Below are 19833 nucleotides of genomic sequence, written 5' to 3'. Positions count from 1 at the left end.
GAGGAAGAGGAGGAGGAGGAGGAGGAGGAAATGGAAGAGGAGTCAAAGGTCTATGGATGGATGGAGAATGGAGAATATAGTAACGGACAATAGGAGGAGGAGGAGGAGGAGGAGGAGGAGGAGGAGGAGGAGGCTACCTGGTCACAAGCAGTCAGTCAGTCGGCGCCAGCATGAATTGATTTTGTTCAGTGTTGCTTCCACCTGTCTTCCCTCCACTCCACCACTCCTCCACTCCACCCTCCTCCACTCTTCCACCATTCCCTTTCTTGGTGTATGTTTGTGCATGGCGAGTGGAGTGATCGTGTGTGTGTGTGTGTGTGTGTGTGTGTGTGTGTGTGTGTGCGTGTTTTCTGTCATATAGGCTGTGTTGGGCATTACATACATACATACATACATACAGACATACAGACCCATAAACAGACAAACAGACATATACATTCTAGTTTTCATTATGAGGTGTTGTAAACTGTCTCTCTCTCTCTCTCTCTCTCTCTGTGTGTGTGTGTGTGTGTATGTGTGTGTGTGTGTGTGTGTGTGTCTGACTATTTTCTCTCCTTTCTGTCTTTGGGTTTTTCTTGTTTTTGTTTTATTAATTTACTATTTTTTCCTTCTGTATTTATATTACCTGTCTGTGTACATATTATCTATCGTTTATTTTTGTGCCATGAATCTCTCTCTCTCTCTCTCTCTCTCTCTCTCTCTCTCTCTCTCTCTCTCTCTCTCTCTCTCTCTCTCTCTCTCTCTCTCTCTCTCTCTCTCTCTCGGGGTGCGTCTGTCTGCAACTATTATAGCAATGTATGTTATGTCTGTCTGTCTGTCTGTCTGTCTGTCTGTCTGTCTCTGTCTGTCTGTCTGTCTGTCTACCTGTTTATTTGTGTCTGTCTGTTGTTTGTATGTGTGTTTGTCTGTATGTATGCATATCTACCATTCCTCCTTCTCCTCCTCCCCCTCCACCTCTTCTTCTTCCTCTTCCTCCTCTTCCTCTTCCTTCTCCCCCAGTACCACCACACCCCGCCACCATACCACACTCCACCACACTCTACCACACTTAAATGTACTTCCACACCCTTCCTTCCCTCCCCTCCTCCACCACACCCCACCACATCCCGCCACCACACCTGAATGTACTCCCATCACCCCTCCTTTCTTTGCTTCCTCCCTTCCTTCACCACACCCCACCCACGCACCACACTTGTTTAACCCCTCGTCTCTTCAGCCTCGCCTCCCATCACCCCCCCACACTGGTTTTAGTATATCATTCATTTCTCCTTTTTCCCCTCTACTCGTATCTGTCTGTATACCAGGGGTAGACAAGGCAACACACACACACACACACACACACACACACATCTTTATAATATATCATTACTACCACGCCTATGTATATATATATATTTTTTTACTAATATGCAACCTTCTCTTTCCTTTAATGTTTTGCTGTGTATAATGTTAGGTTAATTTAATGGGATACTTATATTTGTGCCATCTCGCTATCTCCCTCTTCTGTTTCTGTGGAAGCCTTCTTTCCTCCCTCTCTCTCCCTCCTTCCTTCCTTTCTTCCTTCCTTCCTTCCTTCCTTCCTTCCTTCCTTCCTTCATTCATTCATTCATTCATCCCTTCATTCCTTCATCGGTGTTTGTTGTTGTTGTTGTTGTTGTTGTTGTTGTTGTTGTTGTTGTTGTTGGTGGTGGTGGTGGTGGTGGCTGTTTTGGTTTTCTTCTTCTCTTTTTCTTCTTCTTCTTCCTCCTCCTCCTCCTCCTCCTCCTCCTCCTCCTCCGTTACTTCTTCCGTGTCACGATATACCCTTCCTCACACCACCACCACCACCACCAGCACCATCACCACTACTACTATCACCACCACACTGAGTTTTGGCACCCACTTCACTATACATTCTCTCTCTCTCTCTCTCTCTCTCTCTCTCTCTCTCTCTCTCTCTCTCTCTCTGGGGCAGTGCGTGACGTCACGTTTTCGTCACGGTTAGGTTACGTCATCGCCAGAAAAGGAAGACAACGAGGAGGAGGAGGAGGAGGAGGAGCAGGAGGCGGAGGAGGCGCCCTGACCTGCATTCCTGTTCCTGCCTTGGCTTTGGCTTAGGGTTAGTCTGCTTTGGGTGACCGCGGATCGACCGGCGCCTACGTGTCTCGCCACCACCACCACCACCACCACCAACACCACTACCACCACCACACCACCACCACCACCGCCACTGCTATCACTATCCACTACTTCCACCTTCACTATTTATGTCACACTAATACCATCATCACTATCGATATCACTCTCACTAACACTATCACCTCTATCACCACTATCATCATCACTATCACTGTCATCACAGGTACTATTATTCTCTCTTTACATCACTACTACTACTACTACTACTACTACTACTACTACTCCTTTTCCTTCACTACAAAGGTACTCTCATCTCTATCATCACCACCACTACCACCATCACCATCATTACCACAACCGCCATTATCACCATCATCACCATGACCACCATCACTTTCATTAATTAAGAATCACTATCACCACTAATATTGCTACTTTAAAGACAATTGTCAGGATTGTCCCATCACCACCACCACCACCACCACCACAACTATCATCACCACCATCACCTCCAAAATCCAATCACAAAATATTGCCATAGGTGTTACTTATTAATAATGAAACTACTACTACTACTACTACTACTACTACTACTACTACTACTACTCATGTCTATCCTAATCAGTACAACGTTTAGTGAAAGAAAAAAACATTACTTCACCCACCACCGCTACCACCACCACCACCACTGCAGTAGCCACCACAACTACAGCTGGAGGGGGGAAAGAATGTTATCATTGTTATTACTCAAACATTGCAAGTACAACCATGCACATTCTCTCTCTCTCTCTCTCTCTCTCTCTCTCTCTCTCTCTCTCTCTCTCTCTCTCTCTCTCTCTCTCTCTCTCTCTCTCTCTCTCTGCTGCAGGCAGTCAGCAGGTCAGTGACGGCTGGCGGTTTTGTCTGTTTGTCTGTCTGTCTGTCTGTCTGTCTATCTATATTTATCTGTCAGTCTTTCTTTCTTTCTTTATTTATTATCTATGAATCTATCTATCTATGAATCTATCTATCTATCTATCTATCTATCTTTCTATCTATCTGTCTGTGTGCTTGTCTGTCTGTCTCTGTCTGTCTTTTGTCTCCGTCTGTGTGTCTTTATAACGACCGTCTGCTTCTCTTTCTGTTATATTCTTCCACTTTCTGTTATTTCTCAGTTTGTCTGCTTGCCTGTGTGTGTGTGTGTGTGTGTGTGTGTGTGTGTGTGTGTGTTGTGGTACTGCCAGTGTGAATTAATTTTCTGGTTTGTCTCTTGGTTGGCATGCTTGCTGGCTGCCTGGCTGTCTGGTTGTCTGTCTGTCTCATGCTTCATAGTAGTTATCAATAGATTGGCTGTCTGAGGTTCTGGATGACTGGCTGACTAGCTGGTTGACTCGTTGACTTTTAGCTGTGTTAGTGGATGACATGACTGGCTGGCAAGGTGACAGTCTATTTAGCTGATTATGTTGGCATAGCTGTCTGTCTGGCTCACTGGCTGGCTGACCGACTAGCTAGTTGACCGACTGGCTGGCTGACTGCCAGACTGACTGACTGATTGACTGATTGACTGACTGGCTGACTAGCTGACTAGTTGACTGTTTATTTGGCTGGCTGACTGACTAACTGGCTAGCTAGCTGGCTAACTGTCTCTCCATCTGGCTGTCTGGATGTCTGGCTGACTAACTGGCTGTGTGGCTGGCTGGCTGATGGCTGGATGGCTGGCTGGCCGGTTGATTAGATGACTGGCTTGGTGGCTGGCTAACTAGCTGGCTTTCTGGCTGGGTGGGTGGATGACTGGCTGGCTGGCTGGCTGGCTGGCTGGCTGGCTGGCTGGCTAGCTGGCTTACTGACTAGCTAACTGGCCTGCTAACTGGCTGGCTGGCTGGCTGGCTGGCTGGCTGGCTTACTGGCTGGCTGGCTGGCTGGCTGGATGGCTTACTGGCTGGCTGGCAGGCTGGTTGGCTGGCTGGTTGGTTAGCTGGCTAGCTGACTTACTGGCTGGCTAACTGGCTGGCTGGTTAGCTGGCTGGCTGGTTGGCTGGCTGGTTAGCTGGCTAGCTAGCTTACAGACTGGCTAACTGGCTTGCTAACTGGCTGGCTGGCTGGCTAGCTGGCTGGCTGGCTGGCTGGCTGTCTGTCTGTCTAGCTAGCTGGCTGGCTGGCTAGCTAGCTGGCTGGCTGGATGGCAGGCTGGATGGCTGGCTGGCTGGCTGGCTTACTGGCTGGCTACATAGCTTACTGGCTGGCCGATTGGCTGGCTGGCTGGCTGGTTGGCTGGCTTACTGGCTTACTGACTGGCTAACTAGCTGGATGGCTGGCTGGGTGGCTTACTGGCTGGCTAACTGGCTGGCTGCCTGGCTGGTTGGCTGGCTGGCTGGCTAACTGACTAACTGGTTGGTTGGCTGGCTAGCATGCTGGCTGGCTGGCTGGCTGGCTGGCTGGCTTACTGGCTAGCTAACTGGCTGGCTGCCTGGCTGGCTGGCTGGCTGGCTGGCTGGCTGGCTGGCTGACTGGCTTACTGGCTGGCTAACTGACTGGCTGGCTGGCTGGCTGGCTGACTGACTGACTGGCTGGCTGGCTAGCTAACTTACTGGCTGGCTGGCTTGCTGGATGGATGGGTGTATGGATGGCTGGTTGGCTGGCTACCTGCTTGGGTGGCTGGGTGAGTGGTTGGTTGACTGGCTGATTGACTGACTGACTGGCTGGCTGGCTATCTGCCTGGCTGACTGATTGAATGGTTGACTGGGCGGTTGGCTGGCTGATTTGCTGGCTGGCTGATGGTGATGGTGATGGTTTTAGTGGTGGTGGTGGTGGTGGTGGTGGTAGTAGTGTTGGCTGGCTGGCTGGCTGGCAGGTTGGCTAGCTGACCGACCGACAGTGTGTGGCCTAGTGACTGGCTGGCTGGCTGGCTGGCTGGCTGGCTGACTAGCTTGCTGATTGTTTGATTGGCTGACTGGCTGGCTGACTTGCTGGCTGGCTGACCGGCAATGTGGTCTAGTGACTGGTTGTCATCTTGCGCTATTGATTGGATTGCGTGCCAGCTAATTGACTGACTGACTGACTGACTGACTGACTGACTGACAAAACACGCATACCAGCCTAAAAACATTGACTGACTAGGTGACGAGTGACGAACGAATTGACTGACTGACTGACTGAGTGAAGGAATGACTGACCTGCTGACTTGGGTGTCTGTCGGGTTGCTGACTGCCGAACTGAGTGACTGACTGACTTACTGACTGACGGATTGCCTGACTGACTGATCGAGTTGTAAATAACAGTGTGTGTGTGTGTGTGTGTGTGTGTGTGTGTGTGTGTGTGTGTGTGTGTGTGTGTGTTCTACAACATTATTTCTTCTCACATCTGTAGAATTCGAGACCTCCTTGTATAATTGGTGGGATAAGTAGGTATGCTTTATACAGGGACTGCCACGTGTAGGCCTGATGGCTTCTTGCACCTTCTCTTATTTTCCTAGGTTATTCTATTACGTTCCTATTGAACATATACATTACTTTTCCTTTACCCGCACAAGTATGTTATGTATTCCTCTTTTCCGTCTCTCTCTCTGTAATCATTCACGAAGGTATGTATATGTATGATAACGTAAACATATGTGGAAAGCGTCCCTATTTACGCTGGAAACAGTAGATGCACAAATACAATAGATAAAAAAAGTAGAGATAAAAAAAAAAAAATATTACAAGATATATGGGTAGAAGAGAAGAAAACAGAGGGGGCACCAACACAGCCTTGCAGAACCCCAGGCAGAGATAAAAAAAAAAAAAAAAGGATAGAGGAGGAAGAGAGAGAGATGGTAGGGGAGAAGGAAGAAGTGGTGGTGGTGATGGAGGAGGAGGAGGAGGAGGAGGAGGAGGACACAAGACAGGAGGTGGAAAAATGAAGGGGAGAAGAAAAAAATGTTTGCAGGCTTTAGGTGTGTGTGTGTGTGTGTGTGTGTGTGTGTGTGTGTGTGTGTTTACCTTGTTGTATTGTACAGGGCACGACCCAAAGCTCATTTTGTCCTGTCTCCATAACTACATTTATTCAGTTTCTCTTTAAACACATGTACACTGTTTGCCACAACTACCTCATCCTTCACATCATTCCAGGTTTCAATAGTTCGATACGGGGAGCTGTATTTCTTGATGTCGCTCGAACACCCACTCTTCTTTATTTTCTTCTCATGCCTCCTCGTCCATCTCTCTCCCTCCTTCATCTGTGGTACCAAGTAATTTCTGTCTATTCTTTCTATATTGTTTACTAATTTGTACATTGTTATCAGGTCTCCTCTTTCTCTCCTCTCTTGTAGTGTTGGTAATCCCATCTCTTCAAGTCTTTTTCATAGCTTAAGTCTCTCAGTTTTGGTTCCATCTTTGTCGCCATCCTCTGTATTCTTTCCAGTTTCCGTGTATCTTTTGTCTGTGTGGAGCCCAAACTACTGCTGCGTATTCCAGTTTAGGTCGTATCATGCTTGTTATAATTTTCTGCATCATTTCTTTATCTAAATAGTTAAACGCCACCCTAATGTTTGTTAACAAGGTGTGTGTAAAGCCGAATATTCTGTTTATGTGCCTTTCAGGTGATAGTGTGTCCTGGATCATTACTCCCAAATCTTTCTCGTCATTACTTTTCGTTATTATTTCTCCTCCCATTTTGTAATTCCATGAAGGTCTCTTTCTCCTTTTCCTATTTCCAACACGTGGCATTTTCTGGCATTAAATTGTAGTTTCCATCTTTGGCTCCATGTATGTATCTTGTCAGTATCTTTTTGTAACTCCTTGCGGTGTGTGTGTGTGTGTGTGTGTGTGTGTGTGTGTGTGTGTGTGTGTGTGTGTGTGTGTGTGTGTAGGTATTGTGTATAGGTTAAGTATTTCATCCCTATCTGTTTAAATTTGTTAATGAGAGGATTAGTTTCAATCTTTCAATTTTGTTTATTTATTTATTTCTTTTTATCAGTCAGGAGTAGATCTGTTTGTTTGTTAATTAGCGTGGTTATTACCGTACCTGTCTATCTGTCTGTCTCTGTGTGTATGTCAGTGTGTTTGTGTGTATCTATTTCTATCTGTCTGTCTGTCTATCTGTTTATCACTTGACTTATTCATTCTTGTGTCTGCTTCCTTATTTGCCTGTCTGTCTGTTTGTCTGTCTGGCTGTCTGTCTGTCTGCCTGTCCGTCTGTCAGTCAGTAAATCTATCAATCAATCTCTATCTATTTATCTATCTATCAGTCTGTCTACCTGTCTGTGTATCTATCTACATTACCTATCTATCTATCTGTTTCCATATTTATTTATCCATCTACATATTAATCCAATTATCATCCATTCTCTGCGTCTTTCCATCCACTCACCCATCCATCCACCCACCCATCCATTCATTCATTCATTCATTCATTCATTCATTCATTCATCCACTAGATCCATTCATCCACCGATCTATCTATCCACCCATAAAACACTCTTTGTATCCACTATCAGCCAATCCATCCATCCATCTATCCATCCATCCATCCATCTATTAACCTAACTGGCCACTTACCAACCCATTCTTTAACCCTTCTATTTCCAGCCCTTTCACTCTTATCTAAGCTGTCTCTGTGGATGAAGAGGGCAAGGAGAAGAGAACAAGGAAGGAAGGAAGGAAGGAAGGAAGGAAGGAAAGGGAGACAGGTAAAGTGCTTAGGTACCTGACTGCTGCTTACCTTAAGGAATGTTTGGGAGGGTAAGGAAGAGGAGGAGGAGAAGGAGGTGAGGGGGAGGGGAAGAGGGGAATGAGTGGCAGTATTGGTGGTGCTGAGAGAAAGTAAGGAAAGTTAGGTGGGAGAAGAGGAGGAGGTGGAGGTGGAGGAGGAAGAGGTGGAGGAAGAGAAGGAGGAAGAGGTGATAGAGAAAGAAGAGGGTGAGGAGGAAGAGGAAGAGATTGTAGAGGAGAAGGAAGAAGGAGAGGTGGTGGAAGAGGAGGAGGAGGAGGAGGAGGAGGAGAAGGAGGAGGAGGAGGAGGAGGAGGAGGAGGAGAAAGTGGAGAAGGAAGAGGAGGAAGAAGAGGTGGAGGAGGAGCTTAGGGCGTGGCGTGGGTGGACTGTGTGTGTGTGTGTGTGTGTGTGTGAAATGATAAATACGTTAGCAGTACTGCGGTAGCTTGAGCCATGAACCCCCTCTCTCTTCCCCTTCCTTCCCCTTCCCTCTTCCCCTTCCCTCTTCCCCTTCTTTCCCTCCACCTTGCCTCCCCTTTCCTCCCTCCCATCTCCACTGCTACAAGTATTATTGACTACAAACACAGCCAGACTTACCTCCACCTCCTCCACTACCAACCCCTCCTCCTCCTCCTCCTCCTCCTCCTCCTCCTCCTCCTCCTCCTCCTCCTCCTCCAATGCTGTTATTGCTTGTCTGGCGTCAGTCTTTCTACTTTTCCCTCATTTCTTTCATTAATACCCCTTCTTTCCTTCTTTCCTTCCTTCCTTCCTTCCTTCCGTGTTGTCTTACTCTCTCATGCTACTACTACTACTACTACTACTACTACTACTACTACTACTACTACTACTACTACTACCATCATCTGACCACTACCATCATCACCACCACCATAACAACTAGTGTAGGTATCGTTACCCCCTCTCTCTCTCTCTCTCTCTCTCTCTCTCTCTCTCTCTCTCTCTCTCTCTCTCTCTCTCTCTCTCTCTCTCTCTCTCTGTCATAATCACCTATGTTGCTGAGAGAGAGAGAGAGAGAGAGAGAGAGAGAGAGAGAGAGAGAGAGAGAGAGAGAGAGAGAGCAAGCATTACACACTTCCAGGAAGGTGAAGGGGCACTACTATTACCTGCTTTACCTGGGGCGCCTCCCTGGTACTGGAACACAGGTGCCATCAGCCACACCTGTCTGGCAGCGGAGGGGGAGGAGGAGGAGGAGGAGGAGGAGAAGGAGGAGGAGGAGGAGGAGGAGGAGGAGGAGGAGGAGGAGGAGGAGGAGGAGGAAGTTTGAGGAGAGAAATAAGGAAGGGATGAGATTAGAGGTATACGAGAGAGAGAGAGAGAGAGAGAGAGAGAGAGAGAGAGAGAGAGAGAGAGAGAGAGAGGGGTGTAGTCTAAACGGAAGTATATAAGGAAATAAAGAAAATTAAAGAAAAACATAAGAGGGAATGAAGGAGGTGAGGTGGTGAAGGAGGAGAAAGAGGAGGAGGAGGAGGAGGAGGATTAAGAGAAGGAGGAAGAGAAGGAGGAAGAGGAGGAGAAGGAAGAGGATGAGGAGGAAGAGGATAAGGAAAGCCCTATCAAACGAAGGAGTATTGTAATGCGTTCATACACACACACACACACACACACACACACACACACACATGGTACCTTTGTGTGTGTGTGTGTGTGTGTGTGTGTATTGCTTAGTGACGAGTGGAATGTTGTAATGTGAAGGTGCTTGATTGATGACTGTAGTAGTAGTAGTAGCAGTAGTAGTAGTAGTAGTAGTAGTAGTAGTAGTAGTAGTAGTAGTAGTAGTGGTAGTAGTGGTGGTGGTGGTATGATGGTAATGGTGGTAGATATGACCTTGGTATGAAGTGGTGGCAGTGTGGTGGTGGTGGTGGTGATGGGGGTGGCGGTTGGGGGTAATGGGGGTGTTGGTGTTGGTGGTGGTGGTGGTGATGGGTGGGGGTAGATTAGAGCCAGTGGAGGGTTGTAGTGGTGGTGACGGTGGTGGGGTGGGGTGGTAGGGATTATGGTGGTGGTGGTGGTGGTGATGATGGTATTGGCGGTGATTGAATGTAGGTGATATGATAGTGATGGTGTAGCAGTGGTGATGGTGACGAGTGGTATAGTGACAGTGATGGTGAGTGATGGTGACGGAGACAATGAAGAAATTACAGTAACAAAACCAAGGGAGTCGTTACAGTGCAGCATAGTGACAGTAGTGATGATGACTGCGATAAAGACGCTACCGATAGTGAAAGACCAGTACAGTGACAGCAATAGTGAAGACACGAGAACAATGACCATAGGAGACAGATTGTGACGGCAGTAGTAGCAGTAGCAGTAATAGCGGGAGAATGATGGTGATATAGTGAAAACAACGATAATGGTGACGAAACTGGTGATAAGGATAGTGACGGTAGTGAAGCAGAGTGTAGTGACAATAGCAGCAGTAGCAGCAGCAGTAGTAGTAGTAGTAGCGGAAGAATAATGGTGATATAGTGAGAACAACGACAATAGTGACGAAACTGGTGATAAGGATAGTGACGGTAGTGAAGCAGAGTGGTACAGGAGGAGGAGGAGGAGGTAGGAGAGAGTGGTGGTGGTGGTGGTGGCGGTAGTGGTGGTGGTGGTGGACGGGGCGCTATCGATCCACCCGTCCACCGTGGCGAGAGCCGGGGCCCGGAGCTGCATGGAGCCTCAGACGGTGGAAGCACACAGGCCGGCGTGTACCAGGCCCGCCCTACTAGGATCATGCGCGCTGCTCCCTCTCGCGCGCCAACCACCACCACCTCCACCTCCATCAACACCACCTCCACCACCACCACCACCACCACCTCCTCCACTACTACACCATCCCCCTGACCCGCCCACACCCGCAATAGAAGCAACTGTACCCCACCTCCCGCCACCTTGGAGTATGTGAGGGGATGGGATATGGACGATACTGTATTATTGCCGACAAGTTTAACAAGGAATATGCCACAGTCCTGAGGCTGATGAAGATGAACGAGTAAGCCTTCTCCAGGACCATCACACACCCCTTCCCTCCCCCTCGCGCCGTACGTACATAGAGAACCGTTCGTTTTAGCCTCGTTCTTGTTGTTGTTGTTGTTCTAACCCTCCGCTGGTTCCTGATAACAAACGCAGAACAAACGCAGAACAAACAGTGATCCTTGGAACAACTTGTACGTGATTTTTGCGTCGACTCTAAGGTGTTCGTCTGTTACGGTACATCCACCTCCTCCTCCTCTTCCTCTTCCTCCACCTCCTCATCCATCCACCCTATACCTCCCCACTCAATTACCCTGCCTTGCCCTAACACCTCTCCCCACAGCCCGTCCCAGTCTCCACTCCACCTTCCCCAAAGCCCCAAGTTACATAGTTGTAGCATCATCATCACCACCATCACCAACACCACCTCCACCACTACCACAACCACCACCACCGCCACCGCCTCCGTCTCCTTTCGTATATCGAGCCTAGCCTGAAACTACTACTGCGATATATAACTGACTGGTGTGTGTACGTTACTTTCCCCACTACTACAACTACAACTACTACTACAACTACAACCACTACAAGTCGCCGTCGCCGCCAACGCCTCTGCCTCACCCGCTACCACCACTAACACCGCCTCCTGCTGCTACTACTACTACTACTACTTCTACTACTACTACTACTACTTCTACTACTATAACGACTGCTACTGTTACCTGTGCAATCACCTGGCTGTTGTATTGCCAAGCCTTAGGATGATATCTACGTTTCACCGCCCTGCATTGTGATTAGAAAGGTAAGGTTATTAATTTTTGTTTTAATTACTTCCTCTTTAATGTGTGGCTCTCTCTGTCTCTCTGTCTCTCTATCTGTTTCTATCTATCTTCGTGTTTTCTCCCATTTTTGTTTATTTATTTTTTCTTGTCTCTTCGTCTTTTCTCTTTCGTTGTCTTCATTTCTACGTGTTTCAGTCCGCCTACGTCTCTCTCTCTCTCTCTCTCTCTCTCTCTCTCTCTCTCTCTCTCTCTCTCTCTCTCTCTGTTTTCTTCCACCTTCCGCCATCTTACTCTGCTCCAAACTCCAATGTCTTCCACCACCGCCACCACCACCACCACCGCCACCACCGCCACCACTGTGTTCCCCTTTCCTTTCTTCCCCTTCTTCTTCTTCTTCTTCTTCTTCTTCTTCTTCTTCTTCCCCTTCCTCTCTCTTTCTTCTCTTTCCTCCTTCGCCATTCCTTTTCTCTTATCTCGTCTCTATCTTTCTATCTTCCCTTCCTTTCGTCTGTCAATCATTTTTTCATCTCTCTCCATGTCTTTTCTTTCGTTTTATTCTCTATTGTCTTCCGTTCCTTTATTCTCTCTCTCTCTCTCTCTCTCTCTCTCTCTCTCTCTCTCTCTCTCTCTCTCTCTCTCTCTCTCTCTCTCTCTCTCTCTCTCTCTCTCTCTCATACTTTATTCAGCTGTTCTTCATCCACTGCCTTTATCCTCTTTTTCCTCCTCCTCCTCCTCCTCCTCCTCCTCCTCCTCCTCCTCCTCCTCCTCCTCCAACCTCTCTCTCTCTCTCCTTTTCGTTCTCTTTTTTTTCTTTCTCGTCCTTTTCCTTGCCTTTCTTTCCATATTTTCCACTCCTCCTCCTCCTCCTCCTCCTCCTCCTCCTCCTCCTCCTCCTCCTCCTCCTCCTCCTCCTCCTCCTCCTCCTCCTAGTGTCTTCTATCATTACTTCTTTTTTCAAACATTCCTCTCCATAACCCACCATTTTCCTCCTCCTCCTCCTCCTCCTCCTCCTCCTCCTCCTCCTCCTCCTCCTCCTCCTCCTCCTCCTCCTCTTCCTCCTCCAACTTCTTGTGCTCCATCTTTTCCTTCACTTTTTTTTTTTTTAACTTCTTTCCTCCTCCTCCTCCTCCTCCTCCTCCTCCTCCTCCTCCTCCTCCTTCCATTCTTTACTTCTTTCACATGTTATATATTCATTGCGTGTGTGGAGGGGAAGGGGGAGGAGGAGGAGGAGGAGGAGGGGGAGGAGGAAAAGTATCATATGTGTTTTTGGTGAGTTTTGATGTGTATTTATGTATGTTTGTATGGGTGTATCAGGGAAATGTTATTGTTTTGTGGTGGTGGTGGTGGTGGTGGTGGTGGTGCAAGACTTCTCAATATGATAATCTTTTGAGGTGTGTGTGTGTGTGTGTGTGTGTGTGTGTGTGTGTGTGTGTGTGTGTGTGTGTGTGTGTGTGTGTGTGTGTGCTCCTCAGACATACACACACACACACACACACACACACACACACACACACACACACACACACACTCCATCACTACCACTATTACTATCACCACCACCACCACCACCAGTATCATCATCACCATCACCGTCACTACCACTATTACCACCATCACTATTGCTACCACCACCACCACCACCACTACTATTGCTACCACCACTATAAACATTTTAATCAGTATTGCTTTCAGGCTTATACAATCTCTCTCTCTCTCTCTCTCTCTCTCTCTCTCTCTCTCTCTCTCTCTCTCTCTCTCTCTCTCTCTCTCTCTCTCTCTTTCTCTTCATTCATCTATATTTATGTCTGTGTCTCACCTTTATCAGTCTTTCACTGTCTCCCGTTTTCTATTGCGATTATTCAACCGTCTTCTTATTATCACGTGACCTCTGCCTGTCTGGGGAGGAGGAGAAAGAAGAGGAAGAGGAGGAGGAGGAGGAGGAGGAGGAGGAGGAGGAGGAGGAGGAGGAGGAGGAGGAGGAGGAGGAGGAGGAGGAGGGAAGACATGTAGACACATAGTTATTAGTTTTATGTTCTGGTCATCTTTTCTTTCCTTTTCTCTTTTTTCTTTCTTTCTTTCTTTCTTTCTTTCTTTCTTTCTTTCTTTCTTGTATTGTCTTATTCTTTGTTGTTTCCTTGTGTCCTCTCTTTATTTTTTTGTTTTTACTCTTGTACTGTTCTCTTATTCCCTCATCTCCACTATTTTTGCTGTCTTTCTCCTCTTATTTTCTCCTCTCATTTCTCCCTTCTCGCTTTCTTAATTTTCTCTTTTTCGTTTCTCTTCTCTCCTCTTCTCCTTTCCTCTTCTTTCCTCTTCTCTTCTCTGCTTTTCTCTTCTCTTTTCTCTTCTCCTCTCTTCTCTTCCCTCTTCTCATCTTCTCTCCTCTAATTCCTCACTCAAGGGGATCATCTGAGGGGAACACGTCTGGGACATTAAGTGGGGGGAGGGGAGGGAAGGGGAAGAGATGAAGAGGGGAAGAGGAAGGGGAAGGGTAGGGGAAGAGAGGAAGGGGAGGGGAAGAGAAGGGAGTGGCTGACAGATCTTCCTTTCTCCTTTCTTTTCTCTCCGTTATCCTCCTCCTCCTCCTCCTCCTCCTCCTCCTCCTCCTCCTCCTCCTCCTCCTCCTCTTTCTTGCTTCTTTTCCTTTTCCCTTCCTTCTTCCCTCTGCATGGAAATGGCGGCTCAGGATACACACACACACACACACACACACACACACACACACACACACACACACACACACACACACACACACACACACACACACACACACACACACAGAGAGAGAGAGAGAGAGAGAGAGAGAGAGAGAGAGAGAGAGAGAGAGAGAGAGAGAGAGAGAGAGAGAGAGAGAGAGAGAGAGATTACCACCTGTGAGTTAGGGAAACAATCTCTCTCTCTCTCTCTCTCTCTCTCTCTCTCTCTCTCTCTCTCTCTCTCTCTCTCTCTCCAATATTTATTTCAGGCAAGGCGGAACTGAAATAGAAATAAAGTTTCATTAGTAGAAATAATTCACGTTTTCTTCAGTTAATTATAGAAAAATCAATGAGAGAGGAAAAAACACTATTAATATTATTATTATTATTATTATTATTATTATTATTATTATTATTACTATTATTATTGTTGTTGTTGTTGTTGTTGTTGTTGTTGTTGTTGTTGTTGTTGTTGTTGCTGTTGTCGTTGTTACAAATGCTTCTGCAGCTGCTGTTACTACTACTACTATTACTACTACTACAACTACTACCACACACACACACACACACACACACACACACACACACACACACACACACACACAAAGACACATACCGTTACATAAATGAACCGCACAAAAAGTAGAAACACGTCCAATACTGGTGGGGCGGGGCGGGGGGCGGGGCAGGGGCGGGGCGTTGCTATGTTTGGGGCAGGGACACTGGTTCGATTCCCCGGTGTCACGCAGAACCACCGGGCACCGCACCACCACCATCACCATCACCACCACCACATCGCCTATTGATTGGTGGCCGGTTCTTTAATGGTTCTGTCCGCGTGGCACTCCCTTGGTTCTGACTGAGTGTGTTTTTTCCTTTCTTTCTTTTTTTTTTTTTTATTGGTAAGTTCTTCTAATTTATTTCGTATTTTTCTTCCAGTTTCGTAAGTTTTTCTATTTTCATTTTTTTTTTTTTTTTGCTTTCAGTTTCGATACGTTTAGGTTAGGTTAGATAAGGTAACTAGGTTGGGTTTAGGTTAGGTTAGGTTAAGTTGGTTTAAGTTTGTTTTGGTTAGGTTAGATTGTGTCAAGTTAAGTTAGGTTATGTTTAGGTTTGGTTGTAGAGTTAGGTTAGTTTGGATTTAGTTAGGTTAAGTTGAGTTAGCTTAGATCAGGTTAGATTTGGTTAGGTTAGGTTAGATATGGTAAATGAGGTTAGGTTTAGATTGGGTTGTAGGATAAAGTTAGGTTAGGTTAAGGTAGGCTTAGACTGGGTTGAATTAGATTGGGGCAAGTTAGGTTAGATAAGGTTATGTTAGGTAAGGTTAGGTTACGTAGCGTTAGGTTAGGTAAGGTAAGGTTAGGTTAGGTAAGGGTAGGGTCGTGTAGACATCTGCCTCTTAGGTTAGGTTAGGTGGCAGGTTACGTAGCGTTAGGTTAGGTAAGGTAAGGTTAGGTTAGGTAAGGGTAGGATCGTGTAGACATCTGCCTCTCCTCGTAGTTGTGGCAGGTACTAAATAGTTACAAAACAGTTCCGTCCCGCTGCTCGTAGTTCTGAATAGTTCCCAGAGGCTGGAGGCATCTGTAAAAGTTCTTAATTATTGTCTGCACTCGTTACCTGTTACCTGTGTTATTAGTCTTTACCTCGTGTGCAACCAACCAGGTGTAGGGAGCTTTGCAGGTGGAGCTGGTGGACTGTAAGACTCAAGGACTCGTGTTTACAAAGGCTCTGGTATCTCACAATGACAGTTTCCAAAGGCCACATGGGTGATTAGTCAGGTTCTCCGCGATATGCAACACTTCACAAAACAAAAGAACAATGAAATTTTTACAGGAATCGACAAGAAAGAAAAGAAGAGCATTAAGACAGCAGCTTTAGCAATTTCTCTTAAGTGTAATGTTTGGATGTTGCGGCAAAGAAAAAAAAAAATGTGTCATAGTGGTTAGTGATGCCAGAGAACAGAAAATGTGAAGACGCCACTGCAGTTAAACGGTTTAGAATCCTTGTTAAACTGTCAGTAGGACTATGAAAACACCCTCAGTAGCTTGCAATATTGCCTGTTATGACTGTAATAGAGGCAAAGCGCTGTAGTGTTTGAGAATGTTATCTTTCATACGAGTAACACACAAGACAGTTTAATTTTATCGATGCATTTTCCCGCGACTAGTTACCGCTCATATTACACTACACTCCGTTCCATAAGGTTTATCAAGATAGTTTAAGATATTTTTTGTACCTAGTATCTCCCGGGATTCATGTGACCGTAGGAAGATGAAAGGGAGGTCGCAAGAAGCCATCAGGCCTACAGGTGGCAGTCCCAGTACAGACCCCCTGGCCACAACCCTCCTTTCTCTCCTCCCCAAGTCCACCAAGTGTCCATCAAGACGCGACAAATAATGAAGATACACCACGTACACATTAGCCACTTCCTGCTCCCCTCCTCACCTCTTTCTTACCTGTCAGCACTTAATAAACTCCCAATCACCGTGCTAACACAACACTTGAGGCTGCACCACCTATTAAAACGCTGCAGGCTGGCCCGAGATGAGGGAAGGAACACGGAGGAGGGCTATGCTAAAAGGTGTATTAGGCGACAAGAGGTGGAGGACAGGGTAAACTAGTGTAAAGTGACTCGTGCTGATAAACTCCTTACTTCTTACGTTATCTCCCCGCTCGTCTGTCAGTCTGCCTTGGGGTGGTGGGAGGTCTGCGTCTGTGTTTTGAGGTGCCCTGATCTTTCTTCTCTCTCATTAGGCATGTTTGTAATGAGTGCTGTGATCATTGACTTTTTCTGTTTTTTTTTTTTCGTATGTTTTTCTTGTTATTGGTGGTGTAGGAGCTGTGGTAAACTTGTACGGTTGTAAGAATATTTTTGTGGATGTTTGTGAATTGCTGTTGTTGTTGTTGTTGTTGTTGTTGTTGTTGTTGTTGTTGTTGTTGTTGTTGTTGTTGTTGTTGTTGTTCTTGTTGTTGTCATCATCATAATCATCATCATCGTCATCATATATTTTTTAGATTCTTCCTAACAATCACAACACACGCACACACACAAACACACACACACAAGGGGCTGCAATTAATGTCAGTCAAGAGTGGTCGCTTTTTGTTAACAATTTGTCTTAATGATGATAAGGATGACAGTAATGATGATGATGATGATGATGATAATAATAATGATGGTAATAATAATAATAATAATAATGATAATTATAATAATAATAATAATAATAATAATGATAACGTAATGGTACTATATTTACTACTACTACTACTACTACTACTACTACTACTACTATTACTGCCATTAGTGAATCAATCTTACCTATCAATAACTACTACTACTACTATTACTACTACTACTACTACTACTACTACTACTACCTTCACCATTAATGAGTCACCCTGACCTATTAATGACACAGGTTCGATTCTAAGTAACTAGCAATCACTGAAGTGACTCATGATTCACGAATTTCATGAATAACCAAGCCCTTGAGTGAATGAAGCCACAGTCCTTTGTGTGAATGAATGAAGCAACAATACAGTGAGTGAATGAATGAATGAACGAAGGAAGGAAGGTGGCATTAGATACATAAGTGGGTGTGTGTTATACATCTTCCCTGAATGAATGAAGGAAGGAAGGAAGAATGAAGGATGAATGAAAATAAAGATGCATAATGGATGAAAAAAAATAGAGTGAATAAGAGTGAAAGAGATGAAAGGGATTACTAAGTGAAGGAAGGGAGGAAGGAAGAATGAATGATGAATGAAAATAGAGATAAATGATGGATGGAAATAAAAGCTGAATGAGTGAATAAGTGTCAGAAAGTAAATATATTCAAAGCCATAGTGATGATTGATTAATAGGTGTCCGGTTAATTACATTTTGAAAGACCAAATGTAAAATGAATAACTTTTTTGTGGATGACTTGAAAGATGAAATATTTTATCAATAGAGTTTGCAAAGAAATGCTTGAGTGAATAATGAATTGAGAAGCATTATTTTCATCACCATTATCATCGTCATCATTATCATCATCATCATCTTGTTGTTGTTGTTTTGTTGTTATTGGTGGTGGTGGTGGTGGTGGTAGTGTTGTTGTTGTTTTCTTTTTTGTTTTTTTCTTTTCTTTTCTTTTCTTTTCTTTTCTTTTCTTCTTCTTCTTCTTCTTCTTCTTCTTCTTCTTCTTCTTCTTCTTCTTCTTCTTCTTCTTCTTTTCTTATCACCATCATCATCATCATCATCATCATCATCATCATCATCATCATCACTATCGTCACCACCACCACCACCACCATCACCATCATCATCATTATTTTTGGCAGTGAATGAACTGACTCATTTTGAGGAAAGGGAAGGGAGGCGGAGGGGGTAGGGGGGAGAGGAAGAACCAGATGAGTGTGGACAGCATTCACGGAACCGAAAAGTGAGTCATGAGCTGAGTCGAGACGGGAGTGAATCAGTGAGCGAATGAATGAATGAATGAATGAATGAATGAACTGAGCAGTGAATGACAGGGAATATTACCCGATGAATAAACAAGCCTGGAAATGAATAAAGACTTGGATTTATGAAAGAGTCACGGGATTAATCCATGAATGCAACCCAGCTGCGAATGAGTCGAAATAATGAATGAAGCAATGAACCGCGTGAATGAAACGTGAATGAAGCAGCTGAATGAATATGAATAAGGTATAGAGTTATAGACACAAGTGAAAGAAGAGCCAACAAATGAAGGAGGAGAAGGAGAAGAAGAAGGAGGAGAAGGAGAAGGAAAAAAAGATGAACTAGGGAATAAATCTTCGAACCGGTGAACGAAGCAACGAGTGACCCAGTGAACCAGTGAGTGAATGACCCAGTTATGGCAGCGGCGGCGGCGGCGGTGGTGGTAGTGTCCGAATGAAAAACAATGAACCTCACACACACACACACACACACACACACACGGGCCTTTACAGAGGTGATTCATAAACCTTCAAAAAAGCGAGCTCATGAAGCATATATGAAGCACTGAGTCTGAGCGAACTGAAGCAGAAGGAGGAGAAGGAGGAGGAAGAAGAAAAAGAAGAAGAAGAAGAAGAAGAAGAAGTAGTGATGTTGGTTGAAGTAAATGAAGTTTTTGGGAGGGAGGAACACGGGTGGGGCTCTCTCTCTCTCTCTCTCTCTCTCTCTCTCTCTCTCTCTCTCTCTCTCTCTCTCTCTCTCTCTCTCTCTCTCTCTCTCTCTCTCAGTTCTCGAGTCTTCCGCTGCGTGATCGATACCAACTGCTCTCTCTGCCCGAGTCGTCGCCAGAACCTCACAGGCGACATTTCAGGGCTCCAGGGATCAATATTTAGGGATCCCACGCACCTAGGGACACGCGCCATGCAGGGACAGGGGCGTGGGGTGGGCGTGAGGGCGTGGGGCGAGGCGTGGGCGGCGGCATGGAGGGGTTCCAGTCGTGTTGGGTGTTCTTGTTTCCAGCCGTTATTTTTGGTGATAAGGGTGTGGGTAGTGTTTTGGTGAGAGAGAGAGAGAGAGAGAGTGTGTAGCTTGTCCTTTCCTTCCAGTCTCTCTCTCTCTCTCTCTCTCTCTCTCTCTCTCTCTCTCT

General features: G+C 45.8%; 1 protein-coding gene across 2 annotated transcripts in view; it reads left to right on the top strand.

The window, feature by feature from the left end:
* Positions 1-10468: 10468 nt before the first annotated feature.
* The window catches only part of LOC135110233 (sodium channel protein para-like), a 148632-nt gene continuing 139267 nt past the window's right edge, over positions 10469-19833 (top strand). For both annotated transcript variants that reach the window (XM_064022347.1, XM_064022324.1), the window contains exon 1: positions 10469-11566. The gene's annotated coding sequence lies outside the window, so the exon portion shown is untranslated. The remainder of the gene's footprint in view (positions 11567-19833) is intronic.

The sequence above is a fragment of the Scylla paramamosain genome, chromosome 20, assembly GCF_035594125.1.
Source record: "Scylla paramamosain isolate STU-SP2022 chromosome 20, ASM3559412v1, whole genome shotgun sequence".
NCBI classification, from domain to species: domain Eukaryota; kingdom Metazoa; phylum Arthropoda; class Malacostraca; order Decapoda; family Portunidae; genus Scylla; species Scylla paramamosain.
This window is presented reverse-complemented; position numbering and strand designations above follow the sequence as displayed.